This window comes from Nomascus leucogenys, chromosome 5, assembly GCF_006542625.1.
Source record: "Nomascus leucogenys isolate Asia chromosome 5, Asia_NLE_v1, whole genome shotgun sequence".
Taxonomy (NCBI): Eukaryota; Metazoa; Chordata; class Mammalia; order Primates; family Hylobatidae; genus Nomascus; species Nomascus leucogenys.
Window position 1 is genome coordinate 30,229,035 of NC_044385.1, and position 17,662 is coordinate 30,246,696.

General features: G+C 41.4%; 1 protein-coding gene across 4 annotated transcripts in view; it reads left to right on the forward strand.

Moving 5' to 3' along the window:
- The window catches only part of ESRRG (estrogen related receptor gamma), a 594,759-nt gene that overhangs the window by 151,335 nt on the left and 425,762 nt on the right, over positions 1 to 17,662 (forward strand). For all 4 annotated transcript variants that reach the window (XM_003265099.3, XM_030812870.1, XM_003265098.3 and 1 more), the window contains exon 2: positions 406 to 497. The gene's annotated coding sequence lies outside the window, so the exon portion shown is untranslated. The remainder of the gene's footprint in view (positions 1 to 405; positions 498 to 17,662) is intronic.

Here is a 17,662-nt window from a genome sequence, read left to right on the forward strand (position 1 = left end):
TATGAAGTAAGTAAAAAGTCCCTTGGTCTTGGAAGAATTTTTTTTTCTGAAAGTTATATATGGGTATTATAATGGAAAATACTTTGAAACCCTAACCAGAGCATTTGCTATAAATAAGAGAGGAGCGGAAGATTAATAAATCTGATAAAGCTGAGAAGGAAGAAATCTTAAAATAAGAAATGAGGACTGTACCTTCGTTGGAGTGTTAATACAGCCCTGAGTGTATATATAGGAAAATCAAAGACTTGCTAAAGGCAGAGCGTACTAAGTCATAGCTATTAATGTGTGCTTAACTCTATTGCCTGGGAGATTTTATTAAATGCAGCGGCCAAGAAAATTGACCTTACTTTTTTTTTTTTTTCCTTTTTTGGGTTGGATCCTTGCTCACGTCACATAAATGAATAGAGCTGACAATTTACTGGTTCATCAATGAAACGATATTAAATTATGAAGATGTAAGGAAAAAATCCTACGCTAACACTGTCGCAGTTTGAAAGGTAAGCTGCTCCCTACAAGATTAGGAGATATTAATGTTCTTTTAAAATCTATATAACATAATGTCATGTGATACACATTAGAGGGTTAAGTGGCCCCTTGACATCTTTGACTACTATTGTGGTGTTGGCAAGTATTTCATAGAAAGGTACCATGTTTTCCACATTCTACCTTTTAAAATGTAGAAACATAATTTTAAATGCTTTTAAAGTGGGTTTTTTTTTTTTTTTTTTGTCTATGTGTGGGATATTCTGGCAGATTGGACTTTACCGAGTGTGTGTTGTAGTGATCATGTAGGTGCTTTGGAATGGTTTTGCCCATGTTTGTATTGATTCACTAAACTGACCAGTAAGCTGAGGTTGTGAAAGTCAGACTATTTCTTAATTCTTGTCTTTCGGTGATGCCTAAGAAGTAAAATATTACTCTTCTTTATGTCTTGTCCTGTGTTTAAGATAGGGATCCTTCTCTTTCTAATTCTACCTTCTGTGAGCTTGCCAAAAGTTCTTGGTATCCATTAGATTCCAATTGAATACCCATTTCTTTCCAGAGATATCTGTCTACTTCACTCCATTTTTGAAGGGAAATTACGTAATACTAACATTCCCAGGTTACCATCCATTAGTCAATTAATATCCTAGACCCAGGTCCTTCACTTGGATCCATGAACTCTGTTGTAGTTGTAATGACTGTCATACAAGGATCATAGCTTGGAAGGATTCTTTTGTTGGAGAGTGTCTGTGCATTCATCCTACTCTCACATGGGTTTGTAACTCATGAAGGATGAAGAGCCACTGCCTCCTCTAATGCAGGATCTCTGATGTATTAGTTACTCTGAGTTCCTGCTGCAGAGGCCAGCGCAGAGTAGGTGCATACGAATCCGTGTGCGCTCACTGCCAACGATGCCTTTCAATGGTGCTTGCTACTGAACCCTTTGGAATAAGGCATATTTTTGAACAGCATTCAGCAGACTCCTGCTTCAGTGTAGAAAATGGCACTTTAGAAGTTGAATTACCTTTTTCATGGCACCCAAGTTGCTTAATTTGCAAATTGAGAGTAATTTAGTCAGCGGGAGAATATGTTTTCATGTTTGAAGTCCGTTGGAATGAATTTGGCGTTCTCTCTGCTCCTTCAGCTTGAACTATCATAAAATGGAGTTCTGGCCCCAAATCGTTCAGTTACATGATGCTGGGATATCATCTGTTGTTTTGCGTAGCATCAGTTTAGTTTTAAATATTGGTGATACCTACATCTACTTCTTATGGACTACAGGTGTGCCCTGCTTTCAGAAAACTTGGATATGCTTCAAATTCATGCTTACTATGCCATTGCAGGAAGGGGCAATGATTTGTACACTAAAAATAGATTGGCTTTAAAATATAATTTATCACAAGATTCCTTTAAATAACCAACTCTCTTAGAGCATTTAAAATATGATTTGATTTGAAAAATCAATAGCTACATGCTCAACTTTTCAAGAACATGTCTGCTTTGTAATGTGAGGCGGGTGAAGGGCGGGGGGCACCGAGCCGCAAGGAATGAGGATCTTAAGTGAGCTGAAGAGGAATTAATTTTAATTTAGAAAAGAATTTGCTTTTCCAGAGTTTCCCAAGAAAAACACCTTCACCTTTATCACCTCCAGAGTACGTAAAGAAAAAAATAATAATAAAGCAGGCCAATTTCAGTTTGGAAAAGGTAAATCTATTTCTTTGGTGGGTCACATTCTGCATTATGCATGTGTGTAAAAGTGAGGTTTGCTTTGATCCCGACTATAAAAAGTTTATTTTTAAACTCGGACTGGGCAGGAATCCAGCGATGCTCTTTCCCCTGCAACACATCCTGGGTTTCAGGTCCCCAGCCTGGCGGAATGCAGCTAAGCAGCAGGAAGTAGTTGAAGAGTGTAGAGACTTGATGGGTGCTGAGGTTTTTTTCCCCCCTTCCTCCCCTCCATTTTTGAAATTCAAATTGAATGCAATTTTCAGCTCATTTGAGCCAGAATATACTGTTGCTGAGCTTCAGTGGCTCTTAAATTCAAACTCACAGGAGAAAACAGATATCATCTGTCACAGAGGGTGAGAGAGAGAATACTCCCGGCATTTATTCACGGGAGGCAGAGCTCTAGTAACTAATTCAAACCTTTCTGACTAATTGACTAATCACTCACCGGCAAACTTATCAACTAATCAATGAAACCTTTAGGACACCCATCTTATGCAGTCTGGGAGTAGCTACCCCCTTCCTTTAGAAAAAATTGTTCAAGTCCATTTTTATATCATTGGTACTTTAATACCTTTTTGGCAAAACGAGACAGAATATCATGGCAATCTTTTTTTTCTGCTCTTCCTGACTATTTTTATTGTTTCCATCTTTAATGTCTTTGTCAATTCTATTTATTTATGACTGAGAATTAGCAGAAAGCTTATGGCTGGCTAAGTGGAACAAAAAATTTGAGTTTTTTTTTCTTTTTTTGTTACTATACAGAGTACTTGAAAAATATCTTTCTTTCTTGGGGGCAAGGATAAGTACCAATTAAAAGGGAGAAACCCACTCCTACAGTTTTTGAGTTTGCAAGCGTGGCGAATCTGCAGGGTGGATGTTTCAGGATGGCTTGAGAATGCCTCTCAGTTAAGTTCTGCCCCTGGGTATGTGCCCAGGGAATGCAAATAGATTTGAGCAAATAACAATCTGAAATTTCTCCTTTGATTTCAGAAAGGGTGCAAGGTGGCAATTTTGATTCTGAAATGTAGGTTATATGATTTACTGCTGATGCTTGTCCTTGAGTGTTTTAGTATAAGCCAAAATTTACATGGGGATATGAAGGCCATTGGCTGTCTCTTGCTGTTTGTCTTCTTCTCCTTCTTCTTTTCTTTTTTTTTTCCTCAAGGTTCATGAGAGAAAAGTTAATTATGATGTTATTTCAAAGTAAGTAGAAGTAAAACAATTTGATCTCTAAATACTATTTTTAATGAAGTTTGTTCATAGCTATCATATTTGGAGTTTAAAATTGTTTTACATAAAGTAAGTATATGGTCTGGCCATATATATTTATATTTATACTCGTGTGTGGGTGTGTGTTTGTGTGTGTGCTTGTATGTGTGTGTTTGTGTGTGTGTGCATTTACCCATCCCCAAAGTCTCTAAGAAGGTGACAGTAGGAACATCCAAATGGTGGTCATTTTCACATTAATAGTCATCAACCACTGTATTCTCTTAATGGTAATATGCTTGTGAATTAGATCCTTCATAAAAGACATTTATTTCATTTCTTTCATAAGAATGATACTGACATGCTAACTTGTTTCCTCATGATTGTACCTCAGTACAAGTACCACAACCATATTGTTGTTTCTTGGACACATGGTACAAGAAGCCAAACATCTATTGTGAGGTTGTGATTTATAAAAAGAAATATATATTTGTTCTTTGTTGCCCCCACAACACCCCCAACCTTCACATTCCTGACTACAGAGCTCTTTATCCCTTGGAATTTCCTGTTTGACAAGAGTGTCTTCATTCTATTGAAGTGACTTTTGGAGGGCTCCCAAATGGGTTCTGGTCACCAGAAAAAAACAAGCCATGATTACAGGCTTGGAACTTTCAACCATACCCCTCATCCTCCAGGAAGGGGAGAGAAGCTGAAGATTGAGTTAATAATCAACCATGCCTACAGGATGAAGCCACTATAAAAATCCCTAATCTGGGCCAGACACGGTGGCTTACACCTGTAATCCCAGCACTTTGGGAGGCCGAGGCAGGCAGATCATGAGGTCAGGAGTTCAAGATCAGCCTGGCCAACATGGTGAAACCCCATCTCTCCTAAAAATATAAAAATTAGCCAGGCAAGGTGGCAGGTGCCTGTAATCCCAGCTACTCGGCAGGCTGAGGCAGGAGAACTGCTTGAACTTGGGAGGCAGAGGTTGCAGTGACCCAAGATCATGCCACTGTACTCCAGCCTGGATGACAGAACAAGACTCCATCTCAAAAAAAAAAAAAAAAAAAAAATTCCTAAACTGTGGGATTTCAATTTGCAATTTCAGAGAGCTTCTGGGTTGCTGAACATGGGGAGCTTCTGGGAAGGTGACATGCCTGGAAAGGGCTTGGAAACCCCGTGCCCCTTCCCATCTACCTTGCCCTATGCACCTCTTTATCTGGCTGACTGTTCATCTATATTCTTTATAATATCCCTTATAAATATAATAAACCAGTAAAAGCAAGTGTTTCTCTGAGTTCTGTGAGCTGCTCTAGCAAATCAATCAAACCAGAGAAGGGGATTAAGGAAACCTCGAATTTATAGCTAAATCAAACAGCAGTTGTAGGTAGCCTACAACTTTCAGTTGATGTCTGAAGTGGAGGGAAGTCTTGTGGGACTGAGCCCCTAACCTGTGCTGTGGGATCTGATGCTGTTTCCAGGTAGCCAGTATCAGAATTGAGTTAAATCGTAGGACACCCAGTTGGTGACCACTGGAGAACTGACGTGTGGGAAAGCAAAAGCAAGCCCACATGTCTGAACACAGAAGTGTCTGTGTTGAGTATGAGAGTAGGAAAAACAGTTTAATTTTTCCTATGTTATTACACCTACATTGACCAGGAATCTACATTTTCAGCTAATTACTGGTTATTAGAGTTTTAGTTTTTCTATTAAAATATCTTAAATTTTCAGTTTACAAGTAATTACTGAGTGCTTACTACATACCAGCCATTCATTGTGCTAAGGTTTATAATGTATAAAATAGTAGTTCTCTAACCTAAGTGAAGTGGACATTGGAGGTGAAATATCAAAAGAGTCACCAATACGCACTCTCCCAACCCTTTCTCTCAGCAGATAACCACTTTTTAAAAAACAGTGGATATGGTTTGGCTGTGATCCCATCCAAATCTCATCTTGAACTGTAGCTCCCATAATTCCCATGTGTTGTAGGGGGGACTGTGTGGGAGATAACTGAATCATGGAGGCGGTTTCCCTCATACCATTCTTGTGGTGGTTAATATGTCTCATGAGATCTGATGGCTTTGTAAGTCTCACAAGATCTGATGGCCTTTCTCTTAGCTCTCATTCTCGCTTTTCTGCCGCCATGTAAGACATGCTTTTTGCCTTCCACAATGATTGTGAGGCCACCCCAGCCGTATGGAACGATGAGTCCATCAAACCTTTTCTTCAGAAATTACCCAGTCTCGGGTATTTCTTTTTATTTTTGAGATGGAGTCTCATTCCGTCTCCTAGGCTGGAGAGGAGTGGAGTGATCTCGGCTCACTGAAACTTCTGCCTCCTAAGTTCAAGCAAGTCTCCTGCCTCAGCCTCCCAAGTAGGTGGTATTATAGGTCCCCGCCACCACGTCCGGCTGATTTTTGTATATTTAGTAGAGACAGGGTTTCACCATGTTGGCCAGGCTGGTCTTGAACTCCTGACCTCAAGTGATCCACCCACCTCAGCCTCCCAAAGAGCTGGAATAACAGGCGTGAGCCACCATGCTCAGCCTCTGGTATGTCTTTATCAGCAGCGTGAGAACACCAATATCTAACTTTGGGAGAAAGAGCTGGGAGAAAGGATGATACACAAAATAATCAGTAATAAGGATAATAAAATACGCATACTGAGCTGCTAAATGTATAGTATTCTTCAAAATTGCTAACAGAATCGGGCAAGGAAAGGGCCAGTGGGGTGCTGACATCCTGCAAGAAGGCATTGCAGGGTTGATAGGCCAGGGGTCAGTTGAGGGAAGATGAGGGAGCAGACCAGGAGGGAGGCAAAACTATAGTCCAAGGGAGAATGCAATTGAGGAATACAAGTGCAGAGCTCTTGAAGCAGAGAGTTCAGTGATGCACCAGAGCCTGTTCCTACTAAGAGAATCACTTGTTAAATTTCTAGGAATTTTGCGATCCAGTTATAATTTAATTTTCTTAAAAATTGAATGATATGAACATATAATAAGTCAATATATTAAAACCAAAAGTAATAAATACTCCAAATTAATCACTTTCCAATTATTCGTCTTCACCACATTTTGGTCTTATCCATGTTCTCGAGGTATGGAAAGTCTAGAATACTGCACTGCTCTGCATCTCCTCATCAGCTCCATGTTCACCATGTCATGTTGGTAGCTCAAATCAGCCATGGAGGGAGTATTTACAGCGCAGAAATTGACAGTGCCCCAAATTTTCAAATGAAATTTTTTTTTTCATTTGAGAGCCAGTTCTTAAAATTTACCAGACGAGCATGGGGTGGGAGTAGAGGTGGGGCTAGAAAATTAGAAAGCCTAAGTGAAAAACTTTGAGAAGGCAGGGCTACATTAGAAAAGTGGCTCCATCTCATTAAGTTAGGCCAATGGTTTATAGTCCATTTAGAAATAATTGGGAGCCGTTGTCTTCCTTTAAATACTTTTTTATTATAATTAGCATATATTGTCAATACAGAAAATTTGGAAAATGGGAATAACAATGACTATAATATTTTCTATATGTTCCACACTTTTTAAGTGCTTTAAATATAATAAATCATTTAATCCTGGAAACAGCCCTATAAGGTAGTTGCTGCTATCCTATTTCAAAGATGGAGAAATTGAGTTACAGAGAAGATAAAAGCTTTGGCCAAGTAGAAGAGCTGTGATTTGAAAGCAGGAAATTTTTTAATTCTTGTGGTCTTATTCTTGTGGGATAGTTATCCAGAGTAGGATTGCTAAGCCAAAGTGTTTCTATATTTTCAATTTTATAAGAAATTGTCAATTATATAAATTGGCTGGACATGGTGGCTCATGCCTGTAATCCTAGCACTTTGGGAGGCCAAAGTGGGAAGATTGCTTGAGGCCGGGAGTTTGATACCAGGCTGTACAATGTAGCAACACCCTTTTCTCTACAAAAAAAAAAAAAAAAAAAAAAAAAAAGCCAAGTTTGATAGCATATACCTGTATCCCTAGCTACTCAGGAGACTGAAGGGGGAGGATCACCTGAGCTCAGGAATTCAGGAATTTGAGGCTGTGGTGAGCCATGATCACACCACAGCACCTCAGCCTCAGGGACAAAGCAAGACAGACCCTGTCTCTAAACACACACACACACACACACACACACCCTTACCAAAATTGTGCGAGGACCCAATTCCTAGTTACCCATGGTTCTGACAGACTTTACTTTTTGTCAATTTATTATAGGGAAGTAGTATCTTATTTCAATTTGCAATTTTAAAATTATTAATGAAGCTGAAGATCTTTTACAATTTTATTGGTCATTTATATCTTCTTTACATGGATTTACTGCCTTGCCAATTTTTTTTTCTATTGAAATCTTGTCATTTTCCTTCTCTGTTGAAACCTCTTGTGTACTAACAATATTAACCTCTTTTTCTTAAATGTGTTCTAAAAATGTTTCCTTATTTTATTTTTACCTTTTTTTCACCCCCAAAGATGGAGTTTCACTCTGTCTCCCAAGCTGGAGTGCAGTGGTACAATCTCAGCTCACTGCAACCTCTGCCTCCTGGATTCAAGCAATTCTGCCTCAGGCTCCTGAGTAGCTCAGATTACAGATGCACACCACCATGCCTGGCTGATTTTTATATTTTTAGTAGAGACCACGTTTCACCATGTTGGCCAGGCTGGTCTTGAACTCCTGACCTCATGATCTGCCTGCCTCGGCCTCCCAAAGTGCTGGGATTACAGGCGTGAGCCACCGCGCCTGGCCTTATTTTCACCTTTTAATTTTGGTTTGGATTATCTTTCATGACAGAGAAGAAGTCAAATATATTTATTTTGTGTTTTTGTTTTGTGGTTTCTCATTTTTCTGTCTTGATTAGATTGGCTTCTCCTCTGAAAGAAAGAAAAACAATTTTTTTATTCTAAATATTTTGTATGTCTTTTCAACATGATCCCTGCTTCCCATAGCTCATAGACAAGTTGGGCCGATGACTGCAGAGCACAGGGATTTCTGCTTTGTGTGATCAGTGCTGTAACCAAGGGTGCTCAGAGTCCCAGGAGAACCCTGAGGAGGGCACCTGGGCCAGTTAGGCCAGTTGAGAGGTGGGGTGCAGCTGGTTCTCCTGAGAGCAACATCCCAGCTGAACCTCTAAGGCTGAGGCAGCAGAGAGGGGTGGGAAGATTTCCAGGGGAGGGAAAGAGCAAGCCACGGAGCTGGAAAACTTTGAAAAGACAGAGTCCATTTTCCAGAATAAGGAAGGAGCAGTTTCTCAGTGTGGGTCAAGGGAAAACATTTTTCATAGGAAGGGAGAATTATTTTCCTGAATTTCTCTTATTTTACACAAAGGATAGGCCAGAAAAAGGTATTTTAAGCTGAGGACAAAGAAAGCTCTGAAGGTGAGATTAGAAAAAATGAAATAATAAATCAATAAGGGTAAGGAATACCTTCCCCCAAAATGGTTAGGGATGGACAAGGGACAAGCGTCCTCATATGAGAATTAGGAGAAATGTGCATGTCATCTTTAATATCCATGTACCTTCTCCTTGTTGCTTTGGGACCAGACAGTGACAGGTGCCCCCTCACTGAACTTGGCCATTAGCCTCTCAACTTCCAAGCCCCACATCAGCCACACTAGAATAATATCGCTTAACATGCCAGCTTTCCTTACAAAAATCACATGAGTTCCCATTATCTCTGGTGAGATCTGTCCTCGTTGGGCAGTTAAGCTCTCCACAGCATTATCCCATCACCCACTTCTGGTTGCTCTTCTTCACTTTAAAAATCATAATCACTGTGGAACCTTGTGTGTTCTACAGACAATGCTTCCCATTTGCAGTTCCTTCTTTTTGGGGCCTTCTCCATTACTCTTTGACAAGCTAACTGGAGACCCATTTATCTTTCAAGGCTCAGCTTAAATGTCACCTCCTTCCTGCAGCCTTTCCTGACACCTTGAGCTAGAAGAAACCTGGATGTGGAAGTGTCTGTCAGTACTATTTAGGACTCATGCTGAAACAACAGTGTATTATAGTGCTATATTTCTACAGGTTCTTAACTGGATTGAAATTTCTGGAAGGACCAGAACTATGTCTTATATGTCTTTGCAGTTCCCAGGTCTTTAATACAGTGAAGTCTCATCCACCCTGACAAAGACTAGCAGACTAAACTCATCTCTAGAAACAGACCCATGGACAGCAGAGGCAAGGGCAGAGAGGACACTCACAGAATAAACAGAATGTAAAGTCACTCTGAAAATGGGGTGTTGAAGCTTGAGGAGAGAGTAATTCTAAATAAACCCCAGAAGGAAGTGAGCCAGGAAATGCTCAGGGGATGAATAAATGGATCACCTGGTATTCATGGTGGAGGGCAAAGGTGAAGTTAAATAGAATGAATTGGTAATGAGCCATGTTCACATCTTCCTTTGCACTTGAGAACCAAAAAGCAATATGGATATAGAAGAGACTGAGAATATCTGAAGCAGAAGGAAAGAGGTTAGAAGGGAGATTAAAGATGCAAGAGAAAAAGAAGGATGTGTGAGAAAAGGGAGAAGTGAGTCAGAGAAAGGTTCTTCGAAGGGGTTGTGAGTCAGAAAGGAAGATGACATATTAAACTTGGCAGAATGTCCATGAAGACAGTGGTGAGGGGTCTCTCCTGGACTCAGAGTCCAGTGAAATCAGGTCCAGTGAATTCATGTCCAATGAAATCAGGTGGTGACTAATAACTTAGATAAGGTAAGAGTGATACAGTATGGGTGTTAGGGGGTTTCCTGAGGGCTGGAAATCAGGTACGGTTTCTATGAGAACATGGGGAGGGTGATGGCAGGACTGGCATGGCAGTTGTGCTTGGAAAGGGATCACAGACGTAGCGTTTTATAGTTGAATAGCATCATAAAGCAGGAAGAGACCTGTGGGGTCTGGTCCAATATTCTCATTTACCATTTAGGACAAAAAGTCTAAAAGTCTTAATGCCATCTCCTAGGCCCCCTGTGGTCTGCACTCTGCCCACATTTCAGGCCTGATCACGTGCTTCTCTGCTTTCTTAAACTCCTGCAAAGCCAAACCACCTGTGATGCACTAAGCCTTGCGTTCTTTCTCATTTCTAATACCATTCTCTCTGTCTGGAATGTTCTTCTACATACTGCTTGTTTTTTTGCCCAACTCTTATTCAAATTCCAGGTCTCAGCTTAAAAACATTTCTTCCAAGCACTCCCTCTCCCAACTCCCCTCCACACACGCACTGGGTCAAGTCTTCATTATATGTTTCCAAGTATTCATTTCCTATGTTTAAAATTTGATGGGAGATGTATTGCCTTTTTGATGGACTCTTTTCTCTTCTGGGTTGTGAATTCTATTGAGTCCCATCTTTTAGTATTGTACTTGTCACAGAGTAGTTGCACAATAAATATTTCTTAAGGGAAAGAAGGAAGGGAGGAAGGAAGGAAGGAAGGAAGGAAGGAAGGAAGGGAAGGAAGGAAGGAAGGAAGAAATTTGAGTGACCAACTTTCACCACCAATTGTTAACAGAGCCTGACAAGTGTCTTCTGAAACAATCAGGTGTGACTTGAACATTCACATTCAAACTTGGGAGACCAGTGTGGTTTTTTTGCCAGTTTTTTTTTTTAATTGTGGTGAGAAAATTAATTACTTTAGCCAGTTCTAAGTGTACATACAGTTCAGTGGCATTAAGTGCATTCCCATTCTTGTTCATCATCCATCTCTAGACATTTGTCATCATCTCAAACTGAAACTCTGTACCTATTCAACAATAATTCCCATTTCTGCTCCCCACCTGTCCCTAGCATCCGCCATTCTTTCTATCTCTATGGATTTGACTACTCTGGGTGCCTCAAATAAGTAAAATCACACAATGTTTGTCCTTTTGTATCTGGCTTATTTCACTCAGTGTGGTGATTTCAAGGTTCATCCTGGCTGTAGCATGTATCAGAATCCTACTCTTTTCCAAGGCTGGATAATATTCCACTGTATGTAGCTACCACATTTTGTTTTTCCATTTGTTCATTGAACATTTGGATTGTTTCCATAGGAGACCGTTGTTTTAAATCCTAAAATACATAATCCTCCATGTAATCTAGTAACCTGGGTGATGGTCAGTGGCATGCAGCTGGAGGATTTAATCAGGGAAGGAAAGGTTAGATGGAAGAATCATCAATGTGCTTAGGAAAGTCATCAAAAATGTCCATTAACATGGAGGCTGTGACAGGAGGAAGAGGAGATGTTCCCATTGGGTCATGGCAGTCTTGACATGAAGAAGGCAATGAAGATGGATGCTGTGAATTTCTTAATGATAGTAAATATTGAGAAGTGGGGTTGAGAGATGCTCCTTTTTTTAACCTTCCCTTGTTATTGAAATGGAGGAGTGGGATGGCTAGAAGGGGCAGAAAAAAGTGAGACATCCTCTGAGAGGAGACACTGGGGAAAAAAGGTGAGAAAAAGTGGAGGCTAAAAGGGAGTTTGCCCACAGATATTTTACAGGGGAAAAATTCAATGGTGAAGGAAGAGTCAATCAATTCAAAGCCATTCTACAAATTTCATGCAGGGAGAGCCCTCAGCACAAGACTGATGCATATCTATTCTATAATTAACGACAATATGAAGAAAGTGATTCCACGGTCACCATTAGGTTCCCATCCCTCATGGTCAAGACTTTCTTCTTTTTAACTAGACTATTTTGGGCCCTTTTCTTCTCTTTGTCTTTTTAGTAACTGGAAAAGAATTACTAAAACTCACCCCATGAAAATCCCTCATGTGCCTGAATTCTTTCGAAGTTAAAGATTGGAACTGGATTAAACTCTTTTCCCTTAACAACTTTTTAGCTACAGTTTTCTAAGCCTTTAATGCCCTTTGAATTGTCTGCTCTAAGTTCTCTTGGGTTAAAGTACACCAGTAAGAATAGCCAGATTTCGTCATATCCCGTGCAAAGCTAGTGCTCTCCTTCATGATCTGGGAGCCCCGTCCTGCGGTGCCAGCATCCAGTATGGCACCAGTCCTGCCTTGGAGTAAAAGAATGCCATATTCCTGAAGGAAATTTCTCAGCCTGCAGAGAGGGGCCTATGGCATGCCTTAGCCATCAAGCTCAATCTCTCAGCCTAAAGGCAGAGCAAGTCACTTTCCAAGATATGGCTGGCCCTAAGATTGTGTTAGCTTTTTGGAAGTATTATCCTTTTTTTTCTGCTTCAGAAGCTCAGCACGTTGGCCCATTTCAAGTTGCCTCTGATCTTTAACTGCTGCTCCTCAGCCCCTTGGATCCATCCTTGGGGAGATTCTCACTGGTCACTTTGCAGAGCTCCCTCAGGCCAAGAAAGCCTCCCTCGCGTTGTTTCTACTTAACCCTTGCCCTTCAGGGCAGTGAGGGGCCGTCTTCAGGCTCCCTCCCTTGTAGTCTATTATTACTTGCAGGTGATTAGCAGGTCGCTTCTAAGCAAAAAGGAACATTGCCCCAGGCACCGCATTCCCATAGGCTCTTGCCATTTTGCTACAAAAGAGAAAAATCGAGGCTTTGAAGAGTGTATATACACTATTCATGTACTTAGAAAGAGAGGAGTGTCTATAAAATTTCAGGAACAGCATTGGATTTTACTCAGTTATCAGACGGCAGAACTCTTGAGTTATGGTTCAGATTGCTTTTGGAATTAAAAAGAAGCAGTTGCCATTTCTAAGCATCTAGTCTTTTAATAAAAGTTTATTTGAGAATTTCTCTCTAGACACTAATCCCCCAACAAGCTGTATTCCAGTGGGACAGAGTGTCCATGAAATATAGTAATTGGGGCTCTGTTGGGCTATTCTTCGTGCAGGGAGAGCTCGCTTAGTGACAGCGTGCTGCATTCAGCATTCAGCATTCCACCCTGCGCTCCGGCTACTCATTTGACCAGATGAAAGCTTCCTTCTCTACCTCAATCCTCCAGGCTTTTTTGTCACCTACACTGCTACCTTCAGATCCCCCAGGGGAAATATTATATGCTTCTTTCAACATCTTGAGCTACTGTCCCCAGCATTAAGTGAAACATTATACTTTTTTTTTGTATCTCTATGGCTGCAAGTGCAATGTCCCTCTTAGACCACAAAAAAAGTAGCTAGTTCATTTTCCAGAGTTTTAAATGGCTAGTTTCTCTCCTATTATTTTTCATTGAAAAATAAAATTTTAAAAATAAAGGTAACTTTTTCCCCTTCGCTCCTCTGCCAAATAAATATTGCCAAACCATTTGGTCTTTGGACTCCATGGATTCACATTTCATGTGTAAGAGCCACAGGAATGTAACAAGAGTGATTTTTTTTTTTTTCATAGGTGTTCTTAGTTTTCCTGGGATGGAAAGTGGTTGAGCTGAAGTACCTGTTCCCACAGAACAGGCCAGGAAACAAGTCCTCTGTCTCCTCAGTTTATTTGGCTCTGGATTTAATTTTTTACTCAGTTATGAGAGTGTGGTGTGTCCCTTAGAGCACCTGGCCAAATTCATCTGATCTGGTGTTTCCCAGGTGTGTGCAGATCTGCGGAAGCAGTGGCTCGAGGGCAGGGGCCTGGCATCTGTGTTCTAACAAGTGCCTGAGGTGCTCCTTTGGGTCTGGCAAGTCTGGAAAACACTGGTCCATCCATCCCAGCATTTTGCTTGCAGACGTGTACCAGATTTCAGGGCTATCTGAGGGCTGTGGAGTTGTTTGTGTGGCCTTTTTCTCATGCTCGCTCAGATTGTTTTCTCCTGAGGTGATTGTGAACTGTGAAGAGCAGACCCACTTTGGTTTTTTCTGGAGACAGAGTCTAGCTCTGTCGCCCAGGCTGGAGTGCAATGGTGCGATTTTGGCTCACTGCAACCTCCACCCCCCGGGTTCAAGTGATTCTCCTGCCTCAGCCTCCCAAGTAGCTGGGATTACAGGAATACACCACCACGCCTGCTAATTTTTGTATTTTTAGGAGAGACAGGGTTTCACCATGTTGGACAGGCTGGTCTCAAACTCCTGACCTCCGGCAATCCTTCCTCCTCGGCCTCCCAAAGTGCTGGAATTACAGGAGTGAGCCATCACACCTAGCCGAGCAGACCCACTTTGAATAAGCCAGGAAAAGAGGGAGCATTCTGCCCCCCCAAAAAACCAAAAACCCCACCCCTGTTCCCCCAAAAGCAGAAAAACCTCAGGGGCATGTTCTTCTCTTGTATTTGAGAATAACCTTAGAAGGTATAAAATTGAAATACTCCTTCTGGGAACCGCTGCTGTCTTGCTTGTCTCAACATGTTTGTTGTTGTTGTTGTTGTGGTGTGGTTTTTGAGACGGAGTCTCGCTCTGTCACCCAGGCTGGAGGGTGGTGGCGTGATCTCAGCTCACTGCAAACTCCACCTCCTGGGTTCAGGCAATTCTCCTGCCTCAGCCTCCCAAGTAGCTGGGACTACAGGTGCACACCATCATGCCCAGCTAATTTTTGTATTTTTAGTAGAGACGGAGTTTCACCATGTTGGCCAGGCTGGTCTTGAACTCCTGGCCTCATGATCTGCCCGCCTCGGCCTCCCAAAATGCTGAGATTACAGGTGTGAGCCACCACACTCGGCCAACATATTTTATATAACAACAGTCATGCAGCCTGTTGAGCCATCCTATTTAAGTCCCCAAACCTTTGTCTTCCTGCGGGAGAACTGCCTGTGGTTCTTATTGCTTGATAAGGTGGCTCAGAAAAGGGACCTGTTTCAAGGACCTGGAAATCTTCTTGGGTAGATAGTAGCAGATGATACGAAGAAAACCAGGAAGCTTTGGGGTATGCTGGGGAGAGCTACTAGATATAAATATGCATAAGAAATACCATATACTTTTATTATCTATGGAGTAAGTCAGGCTGGGGGCTGAGGAACAATTGAAAACAGTATCTTGGGTACATAATGAAGTTTTAGAGTTTCTCACCTCACCCACTACGGCTTCCTGTTTGCCCAAGTCACATTTTCACCCTGTCATAAATACACCCTGGCTGGAGCTGCAAACTCTATCAATAACAACAAAAAGCCATGACATGAGCCTTTTCTGTATTTGCAACACTCTTTGGATTGCCATGGCAACAATAGTTTTAATTATGGAGAGGCAAAATGATAACTTGTATATCAGATGTGGCTCACTTTTCCCTGTGGACAAAACTCTGATTTGAGAGAGGCTTTGCATGTGGATTTTCCTTCTAGGCTGGATTTTATTATCTACTCTAACAGACAGCTCTTTTGCTTATGGAATGAACCAGAAGAAGCCGAAGCCCTGGCTGAAGGGGCTGCTGGACATTGGCCCTCGTGGAGGCGAATTGGACCTTTTGGTCTCGGAGGCAGCCTGATGTGCTTGTCACGTGTGCGTTTAAGAACCAAGCGAGCCATTGCTCTCGAGGGCTGCTTTTGGCCTCCCCTTTCAACCGGTGGAAATCTGCATGTTAGGATAGAGACTTGCGTGAAGTATCATCTGGTAATCATCCTTGACAATGTTCAGGATTATGCTGGAGGGACAAACAAGTAATTCCATTGCAGTAGCAGTCATGGAAATATACAAATCATAGCAGCTTTCCAATCAGAGCTATGGAGGGGGAGATGTAGGAGAGAAAACCTCTTCCTCTGTCTGCTCCCCATGCCCTTCATTTCTGGATCCACTTGCTCACTCCTCGAATTTCTCTTCAGGTTTGGAAAGGTATCACACCATCTCTAAATAATTCTGGGCTCCCTCATTTTGAAAGCTCTTGCAAAGCTAAATAATCTTCTTCGTAGGTAAACATAAATCATTGTCTATATCCTTTGCTCCTTGAGTAGACCTTTTGATACATTCATTAATTATGGTCACTGCCTGGTGGTGCAGTGATGGCTGAGTCACTGCCGTGAGCATCTTCCCTGGAACGCCCCCATTTCTGACACTGAACCCGAAAATCCAATTCAGTGTTAAAGAGGCCCTTCACTGTGATACTGGACAGCCGGGTGGTCAGGCAAGTAAAAGAAATATGCCTGAAAAATGCAGCAGTGTGGCTGTAGGAGTGAGGGTTGGAGAAAGTGGGTGCGTGGAATGTTGTTGGAATGATGCTGTCCTTAAAACCTGCTGCCACTGTTTCTAATCTCTGGCAACCTCTGGAATGAGATCTTGATCCTCTGTTCAGATCTGCCGACTCCACCAACAGTCCAGTTAATCACAATCCCAGCTTTTGAAGGCTAGAACGCCCATGCAGAACTATTGAGTAACAGGCATCATGGTTCTCATTTCTAATCCTTTCCCACATTATTTTTTGGAAAAAAAAATACAGAAAAGTCCCGATTTTTGTAAATCTTGCTTAACGAATGACAGTCTCTGTGTTTGTTTTGTTTCCACATTCAGGGAGCTTTGCAGCTATGATTTTGATTTTGGAGTTTAGGCATGTTAATTAAGTCTTTGTATGAAAGCAGAGGGGTTCTGTTTCTTGTTTGTTAGTTTAATAAGATTTAGTGTTAAGAATGGCACTGAGAATCTGTCAGAATTAGCTTGGCTGCATATGTGTAGCTCAGTGCTTTGAGACCCTTGAAATGTCTGTTTTTAGGACATCAGCAGGGGGCTAATGAAAAGGCTTTGTTGATTTTAACGAATTGCAAGCCACTGTAGCCAAAATAAATATAATCTGCTTTTTGGATTAGTTGTCACAGATGATTTTACCTACTAACAGTGATTAAAGAACCCGAGTGGACCAGAAGCATAGCTGCTCTCTGGTGACTCTTGCTAAAATAGCAATAAACAGAAGTAAATAAAGACTTATGGCATTAGTTATCTTTAATAAACAGTGACACCAAATATACAGTGTGCAGGCGTGAAAGGGTAGGAGTGGAGGCTTAGGGAAGATTGGGGTGTCAAATACCTGTATGGCGCACAACAGTATGGCTCTTGCTGCCACAAAAACTTGCAATTGTTAACAACAACAGAAAACCCACAGGAAACACTAAAGTGCTTGCTGGTATTGTTCATGTGTTGTAGTTGTGGTTCATTAGAAAGTGGTTAGAAACCCAGGGCTATCTTCTTGTTTCCCAGCTCCTTTTCCAAAGCCAATCCAATTCATTGCCATTCTGCTCTCATCTTCCTTCGGACTCGGGGACCAAAGTTGAAATCCTGCAACTATAGGATTAGAGTATGAAAATGAAGGAAGTGTTAATTACTTGTGTAATTATTAACCTTCTTGCTACAGTAATTCTACCTAGTTAATGAACAGCTGACCAGCACTATATCCTTCTTTGTATTTTTCTACCCTGATGAAAAGAATGACTTACCCCCACGGACAAATCTGATCCTCAGATTT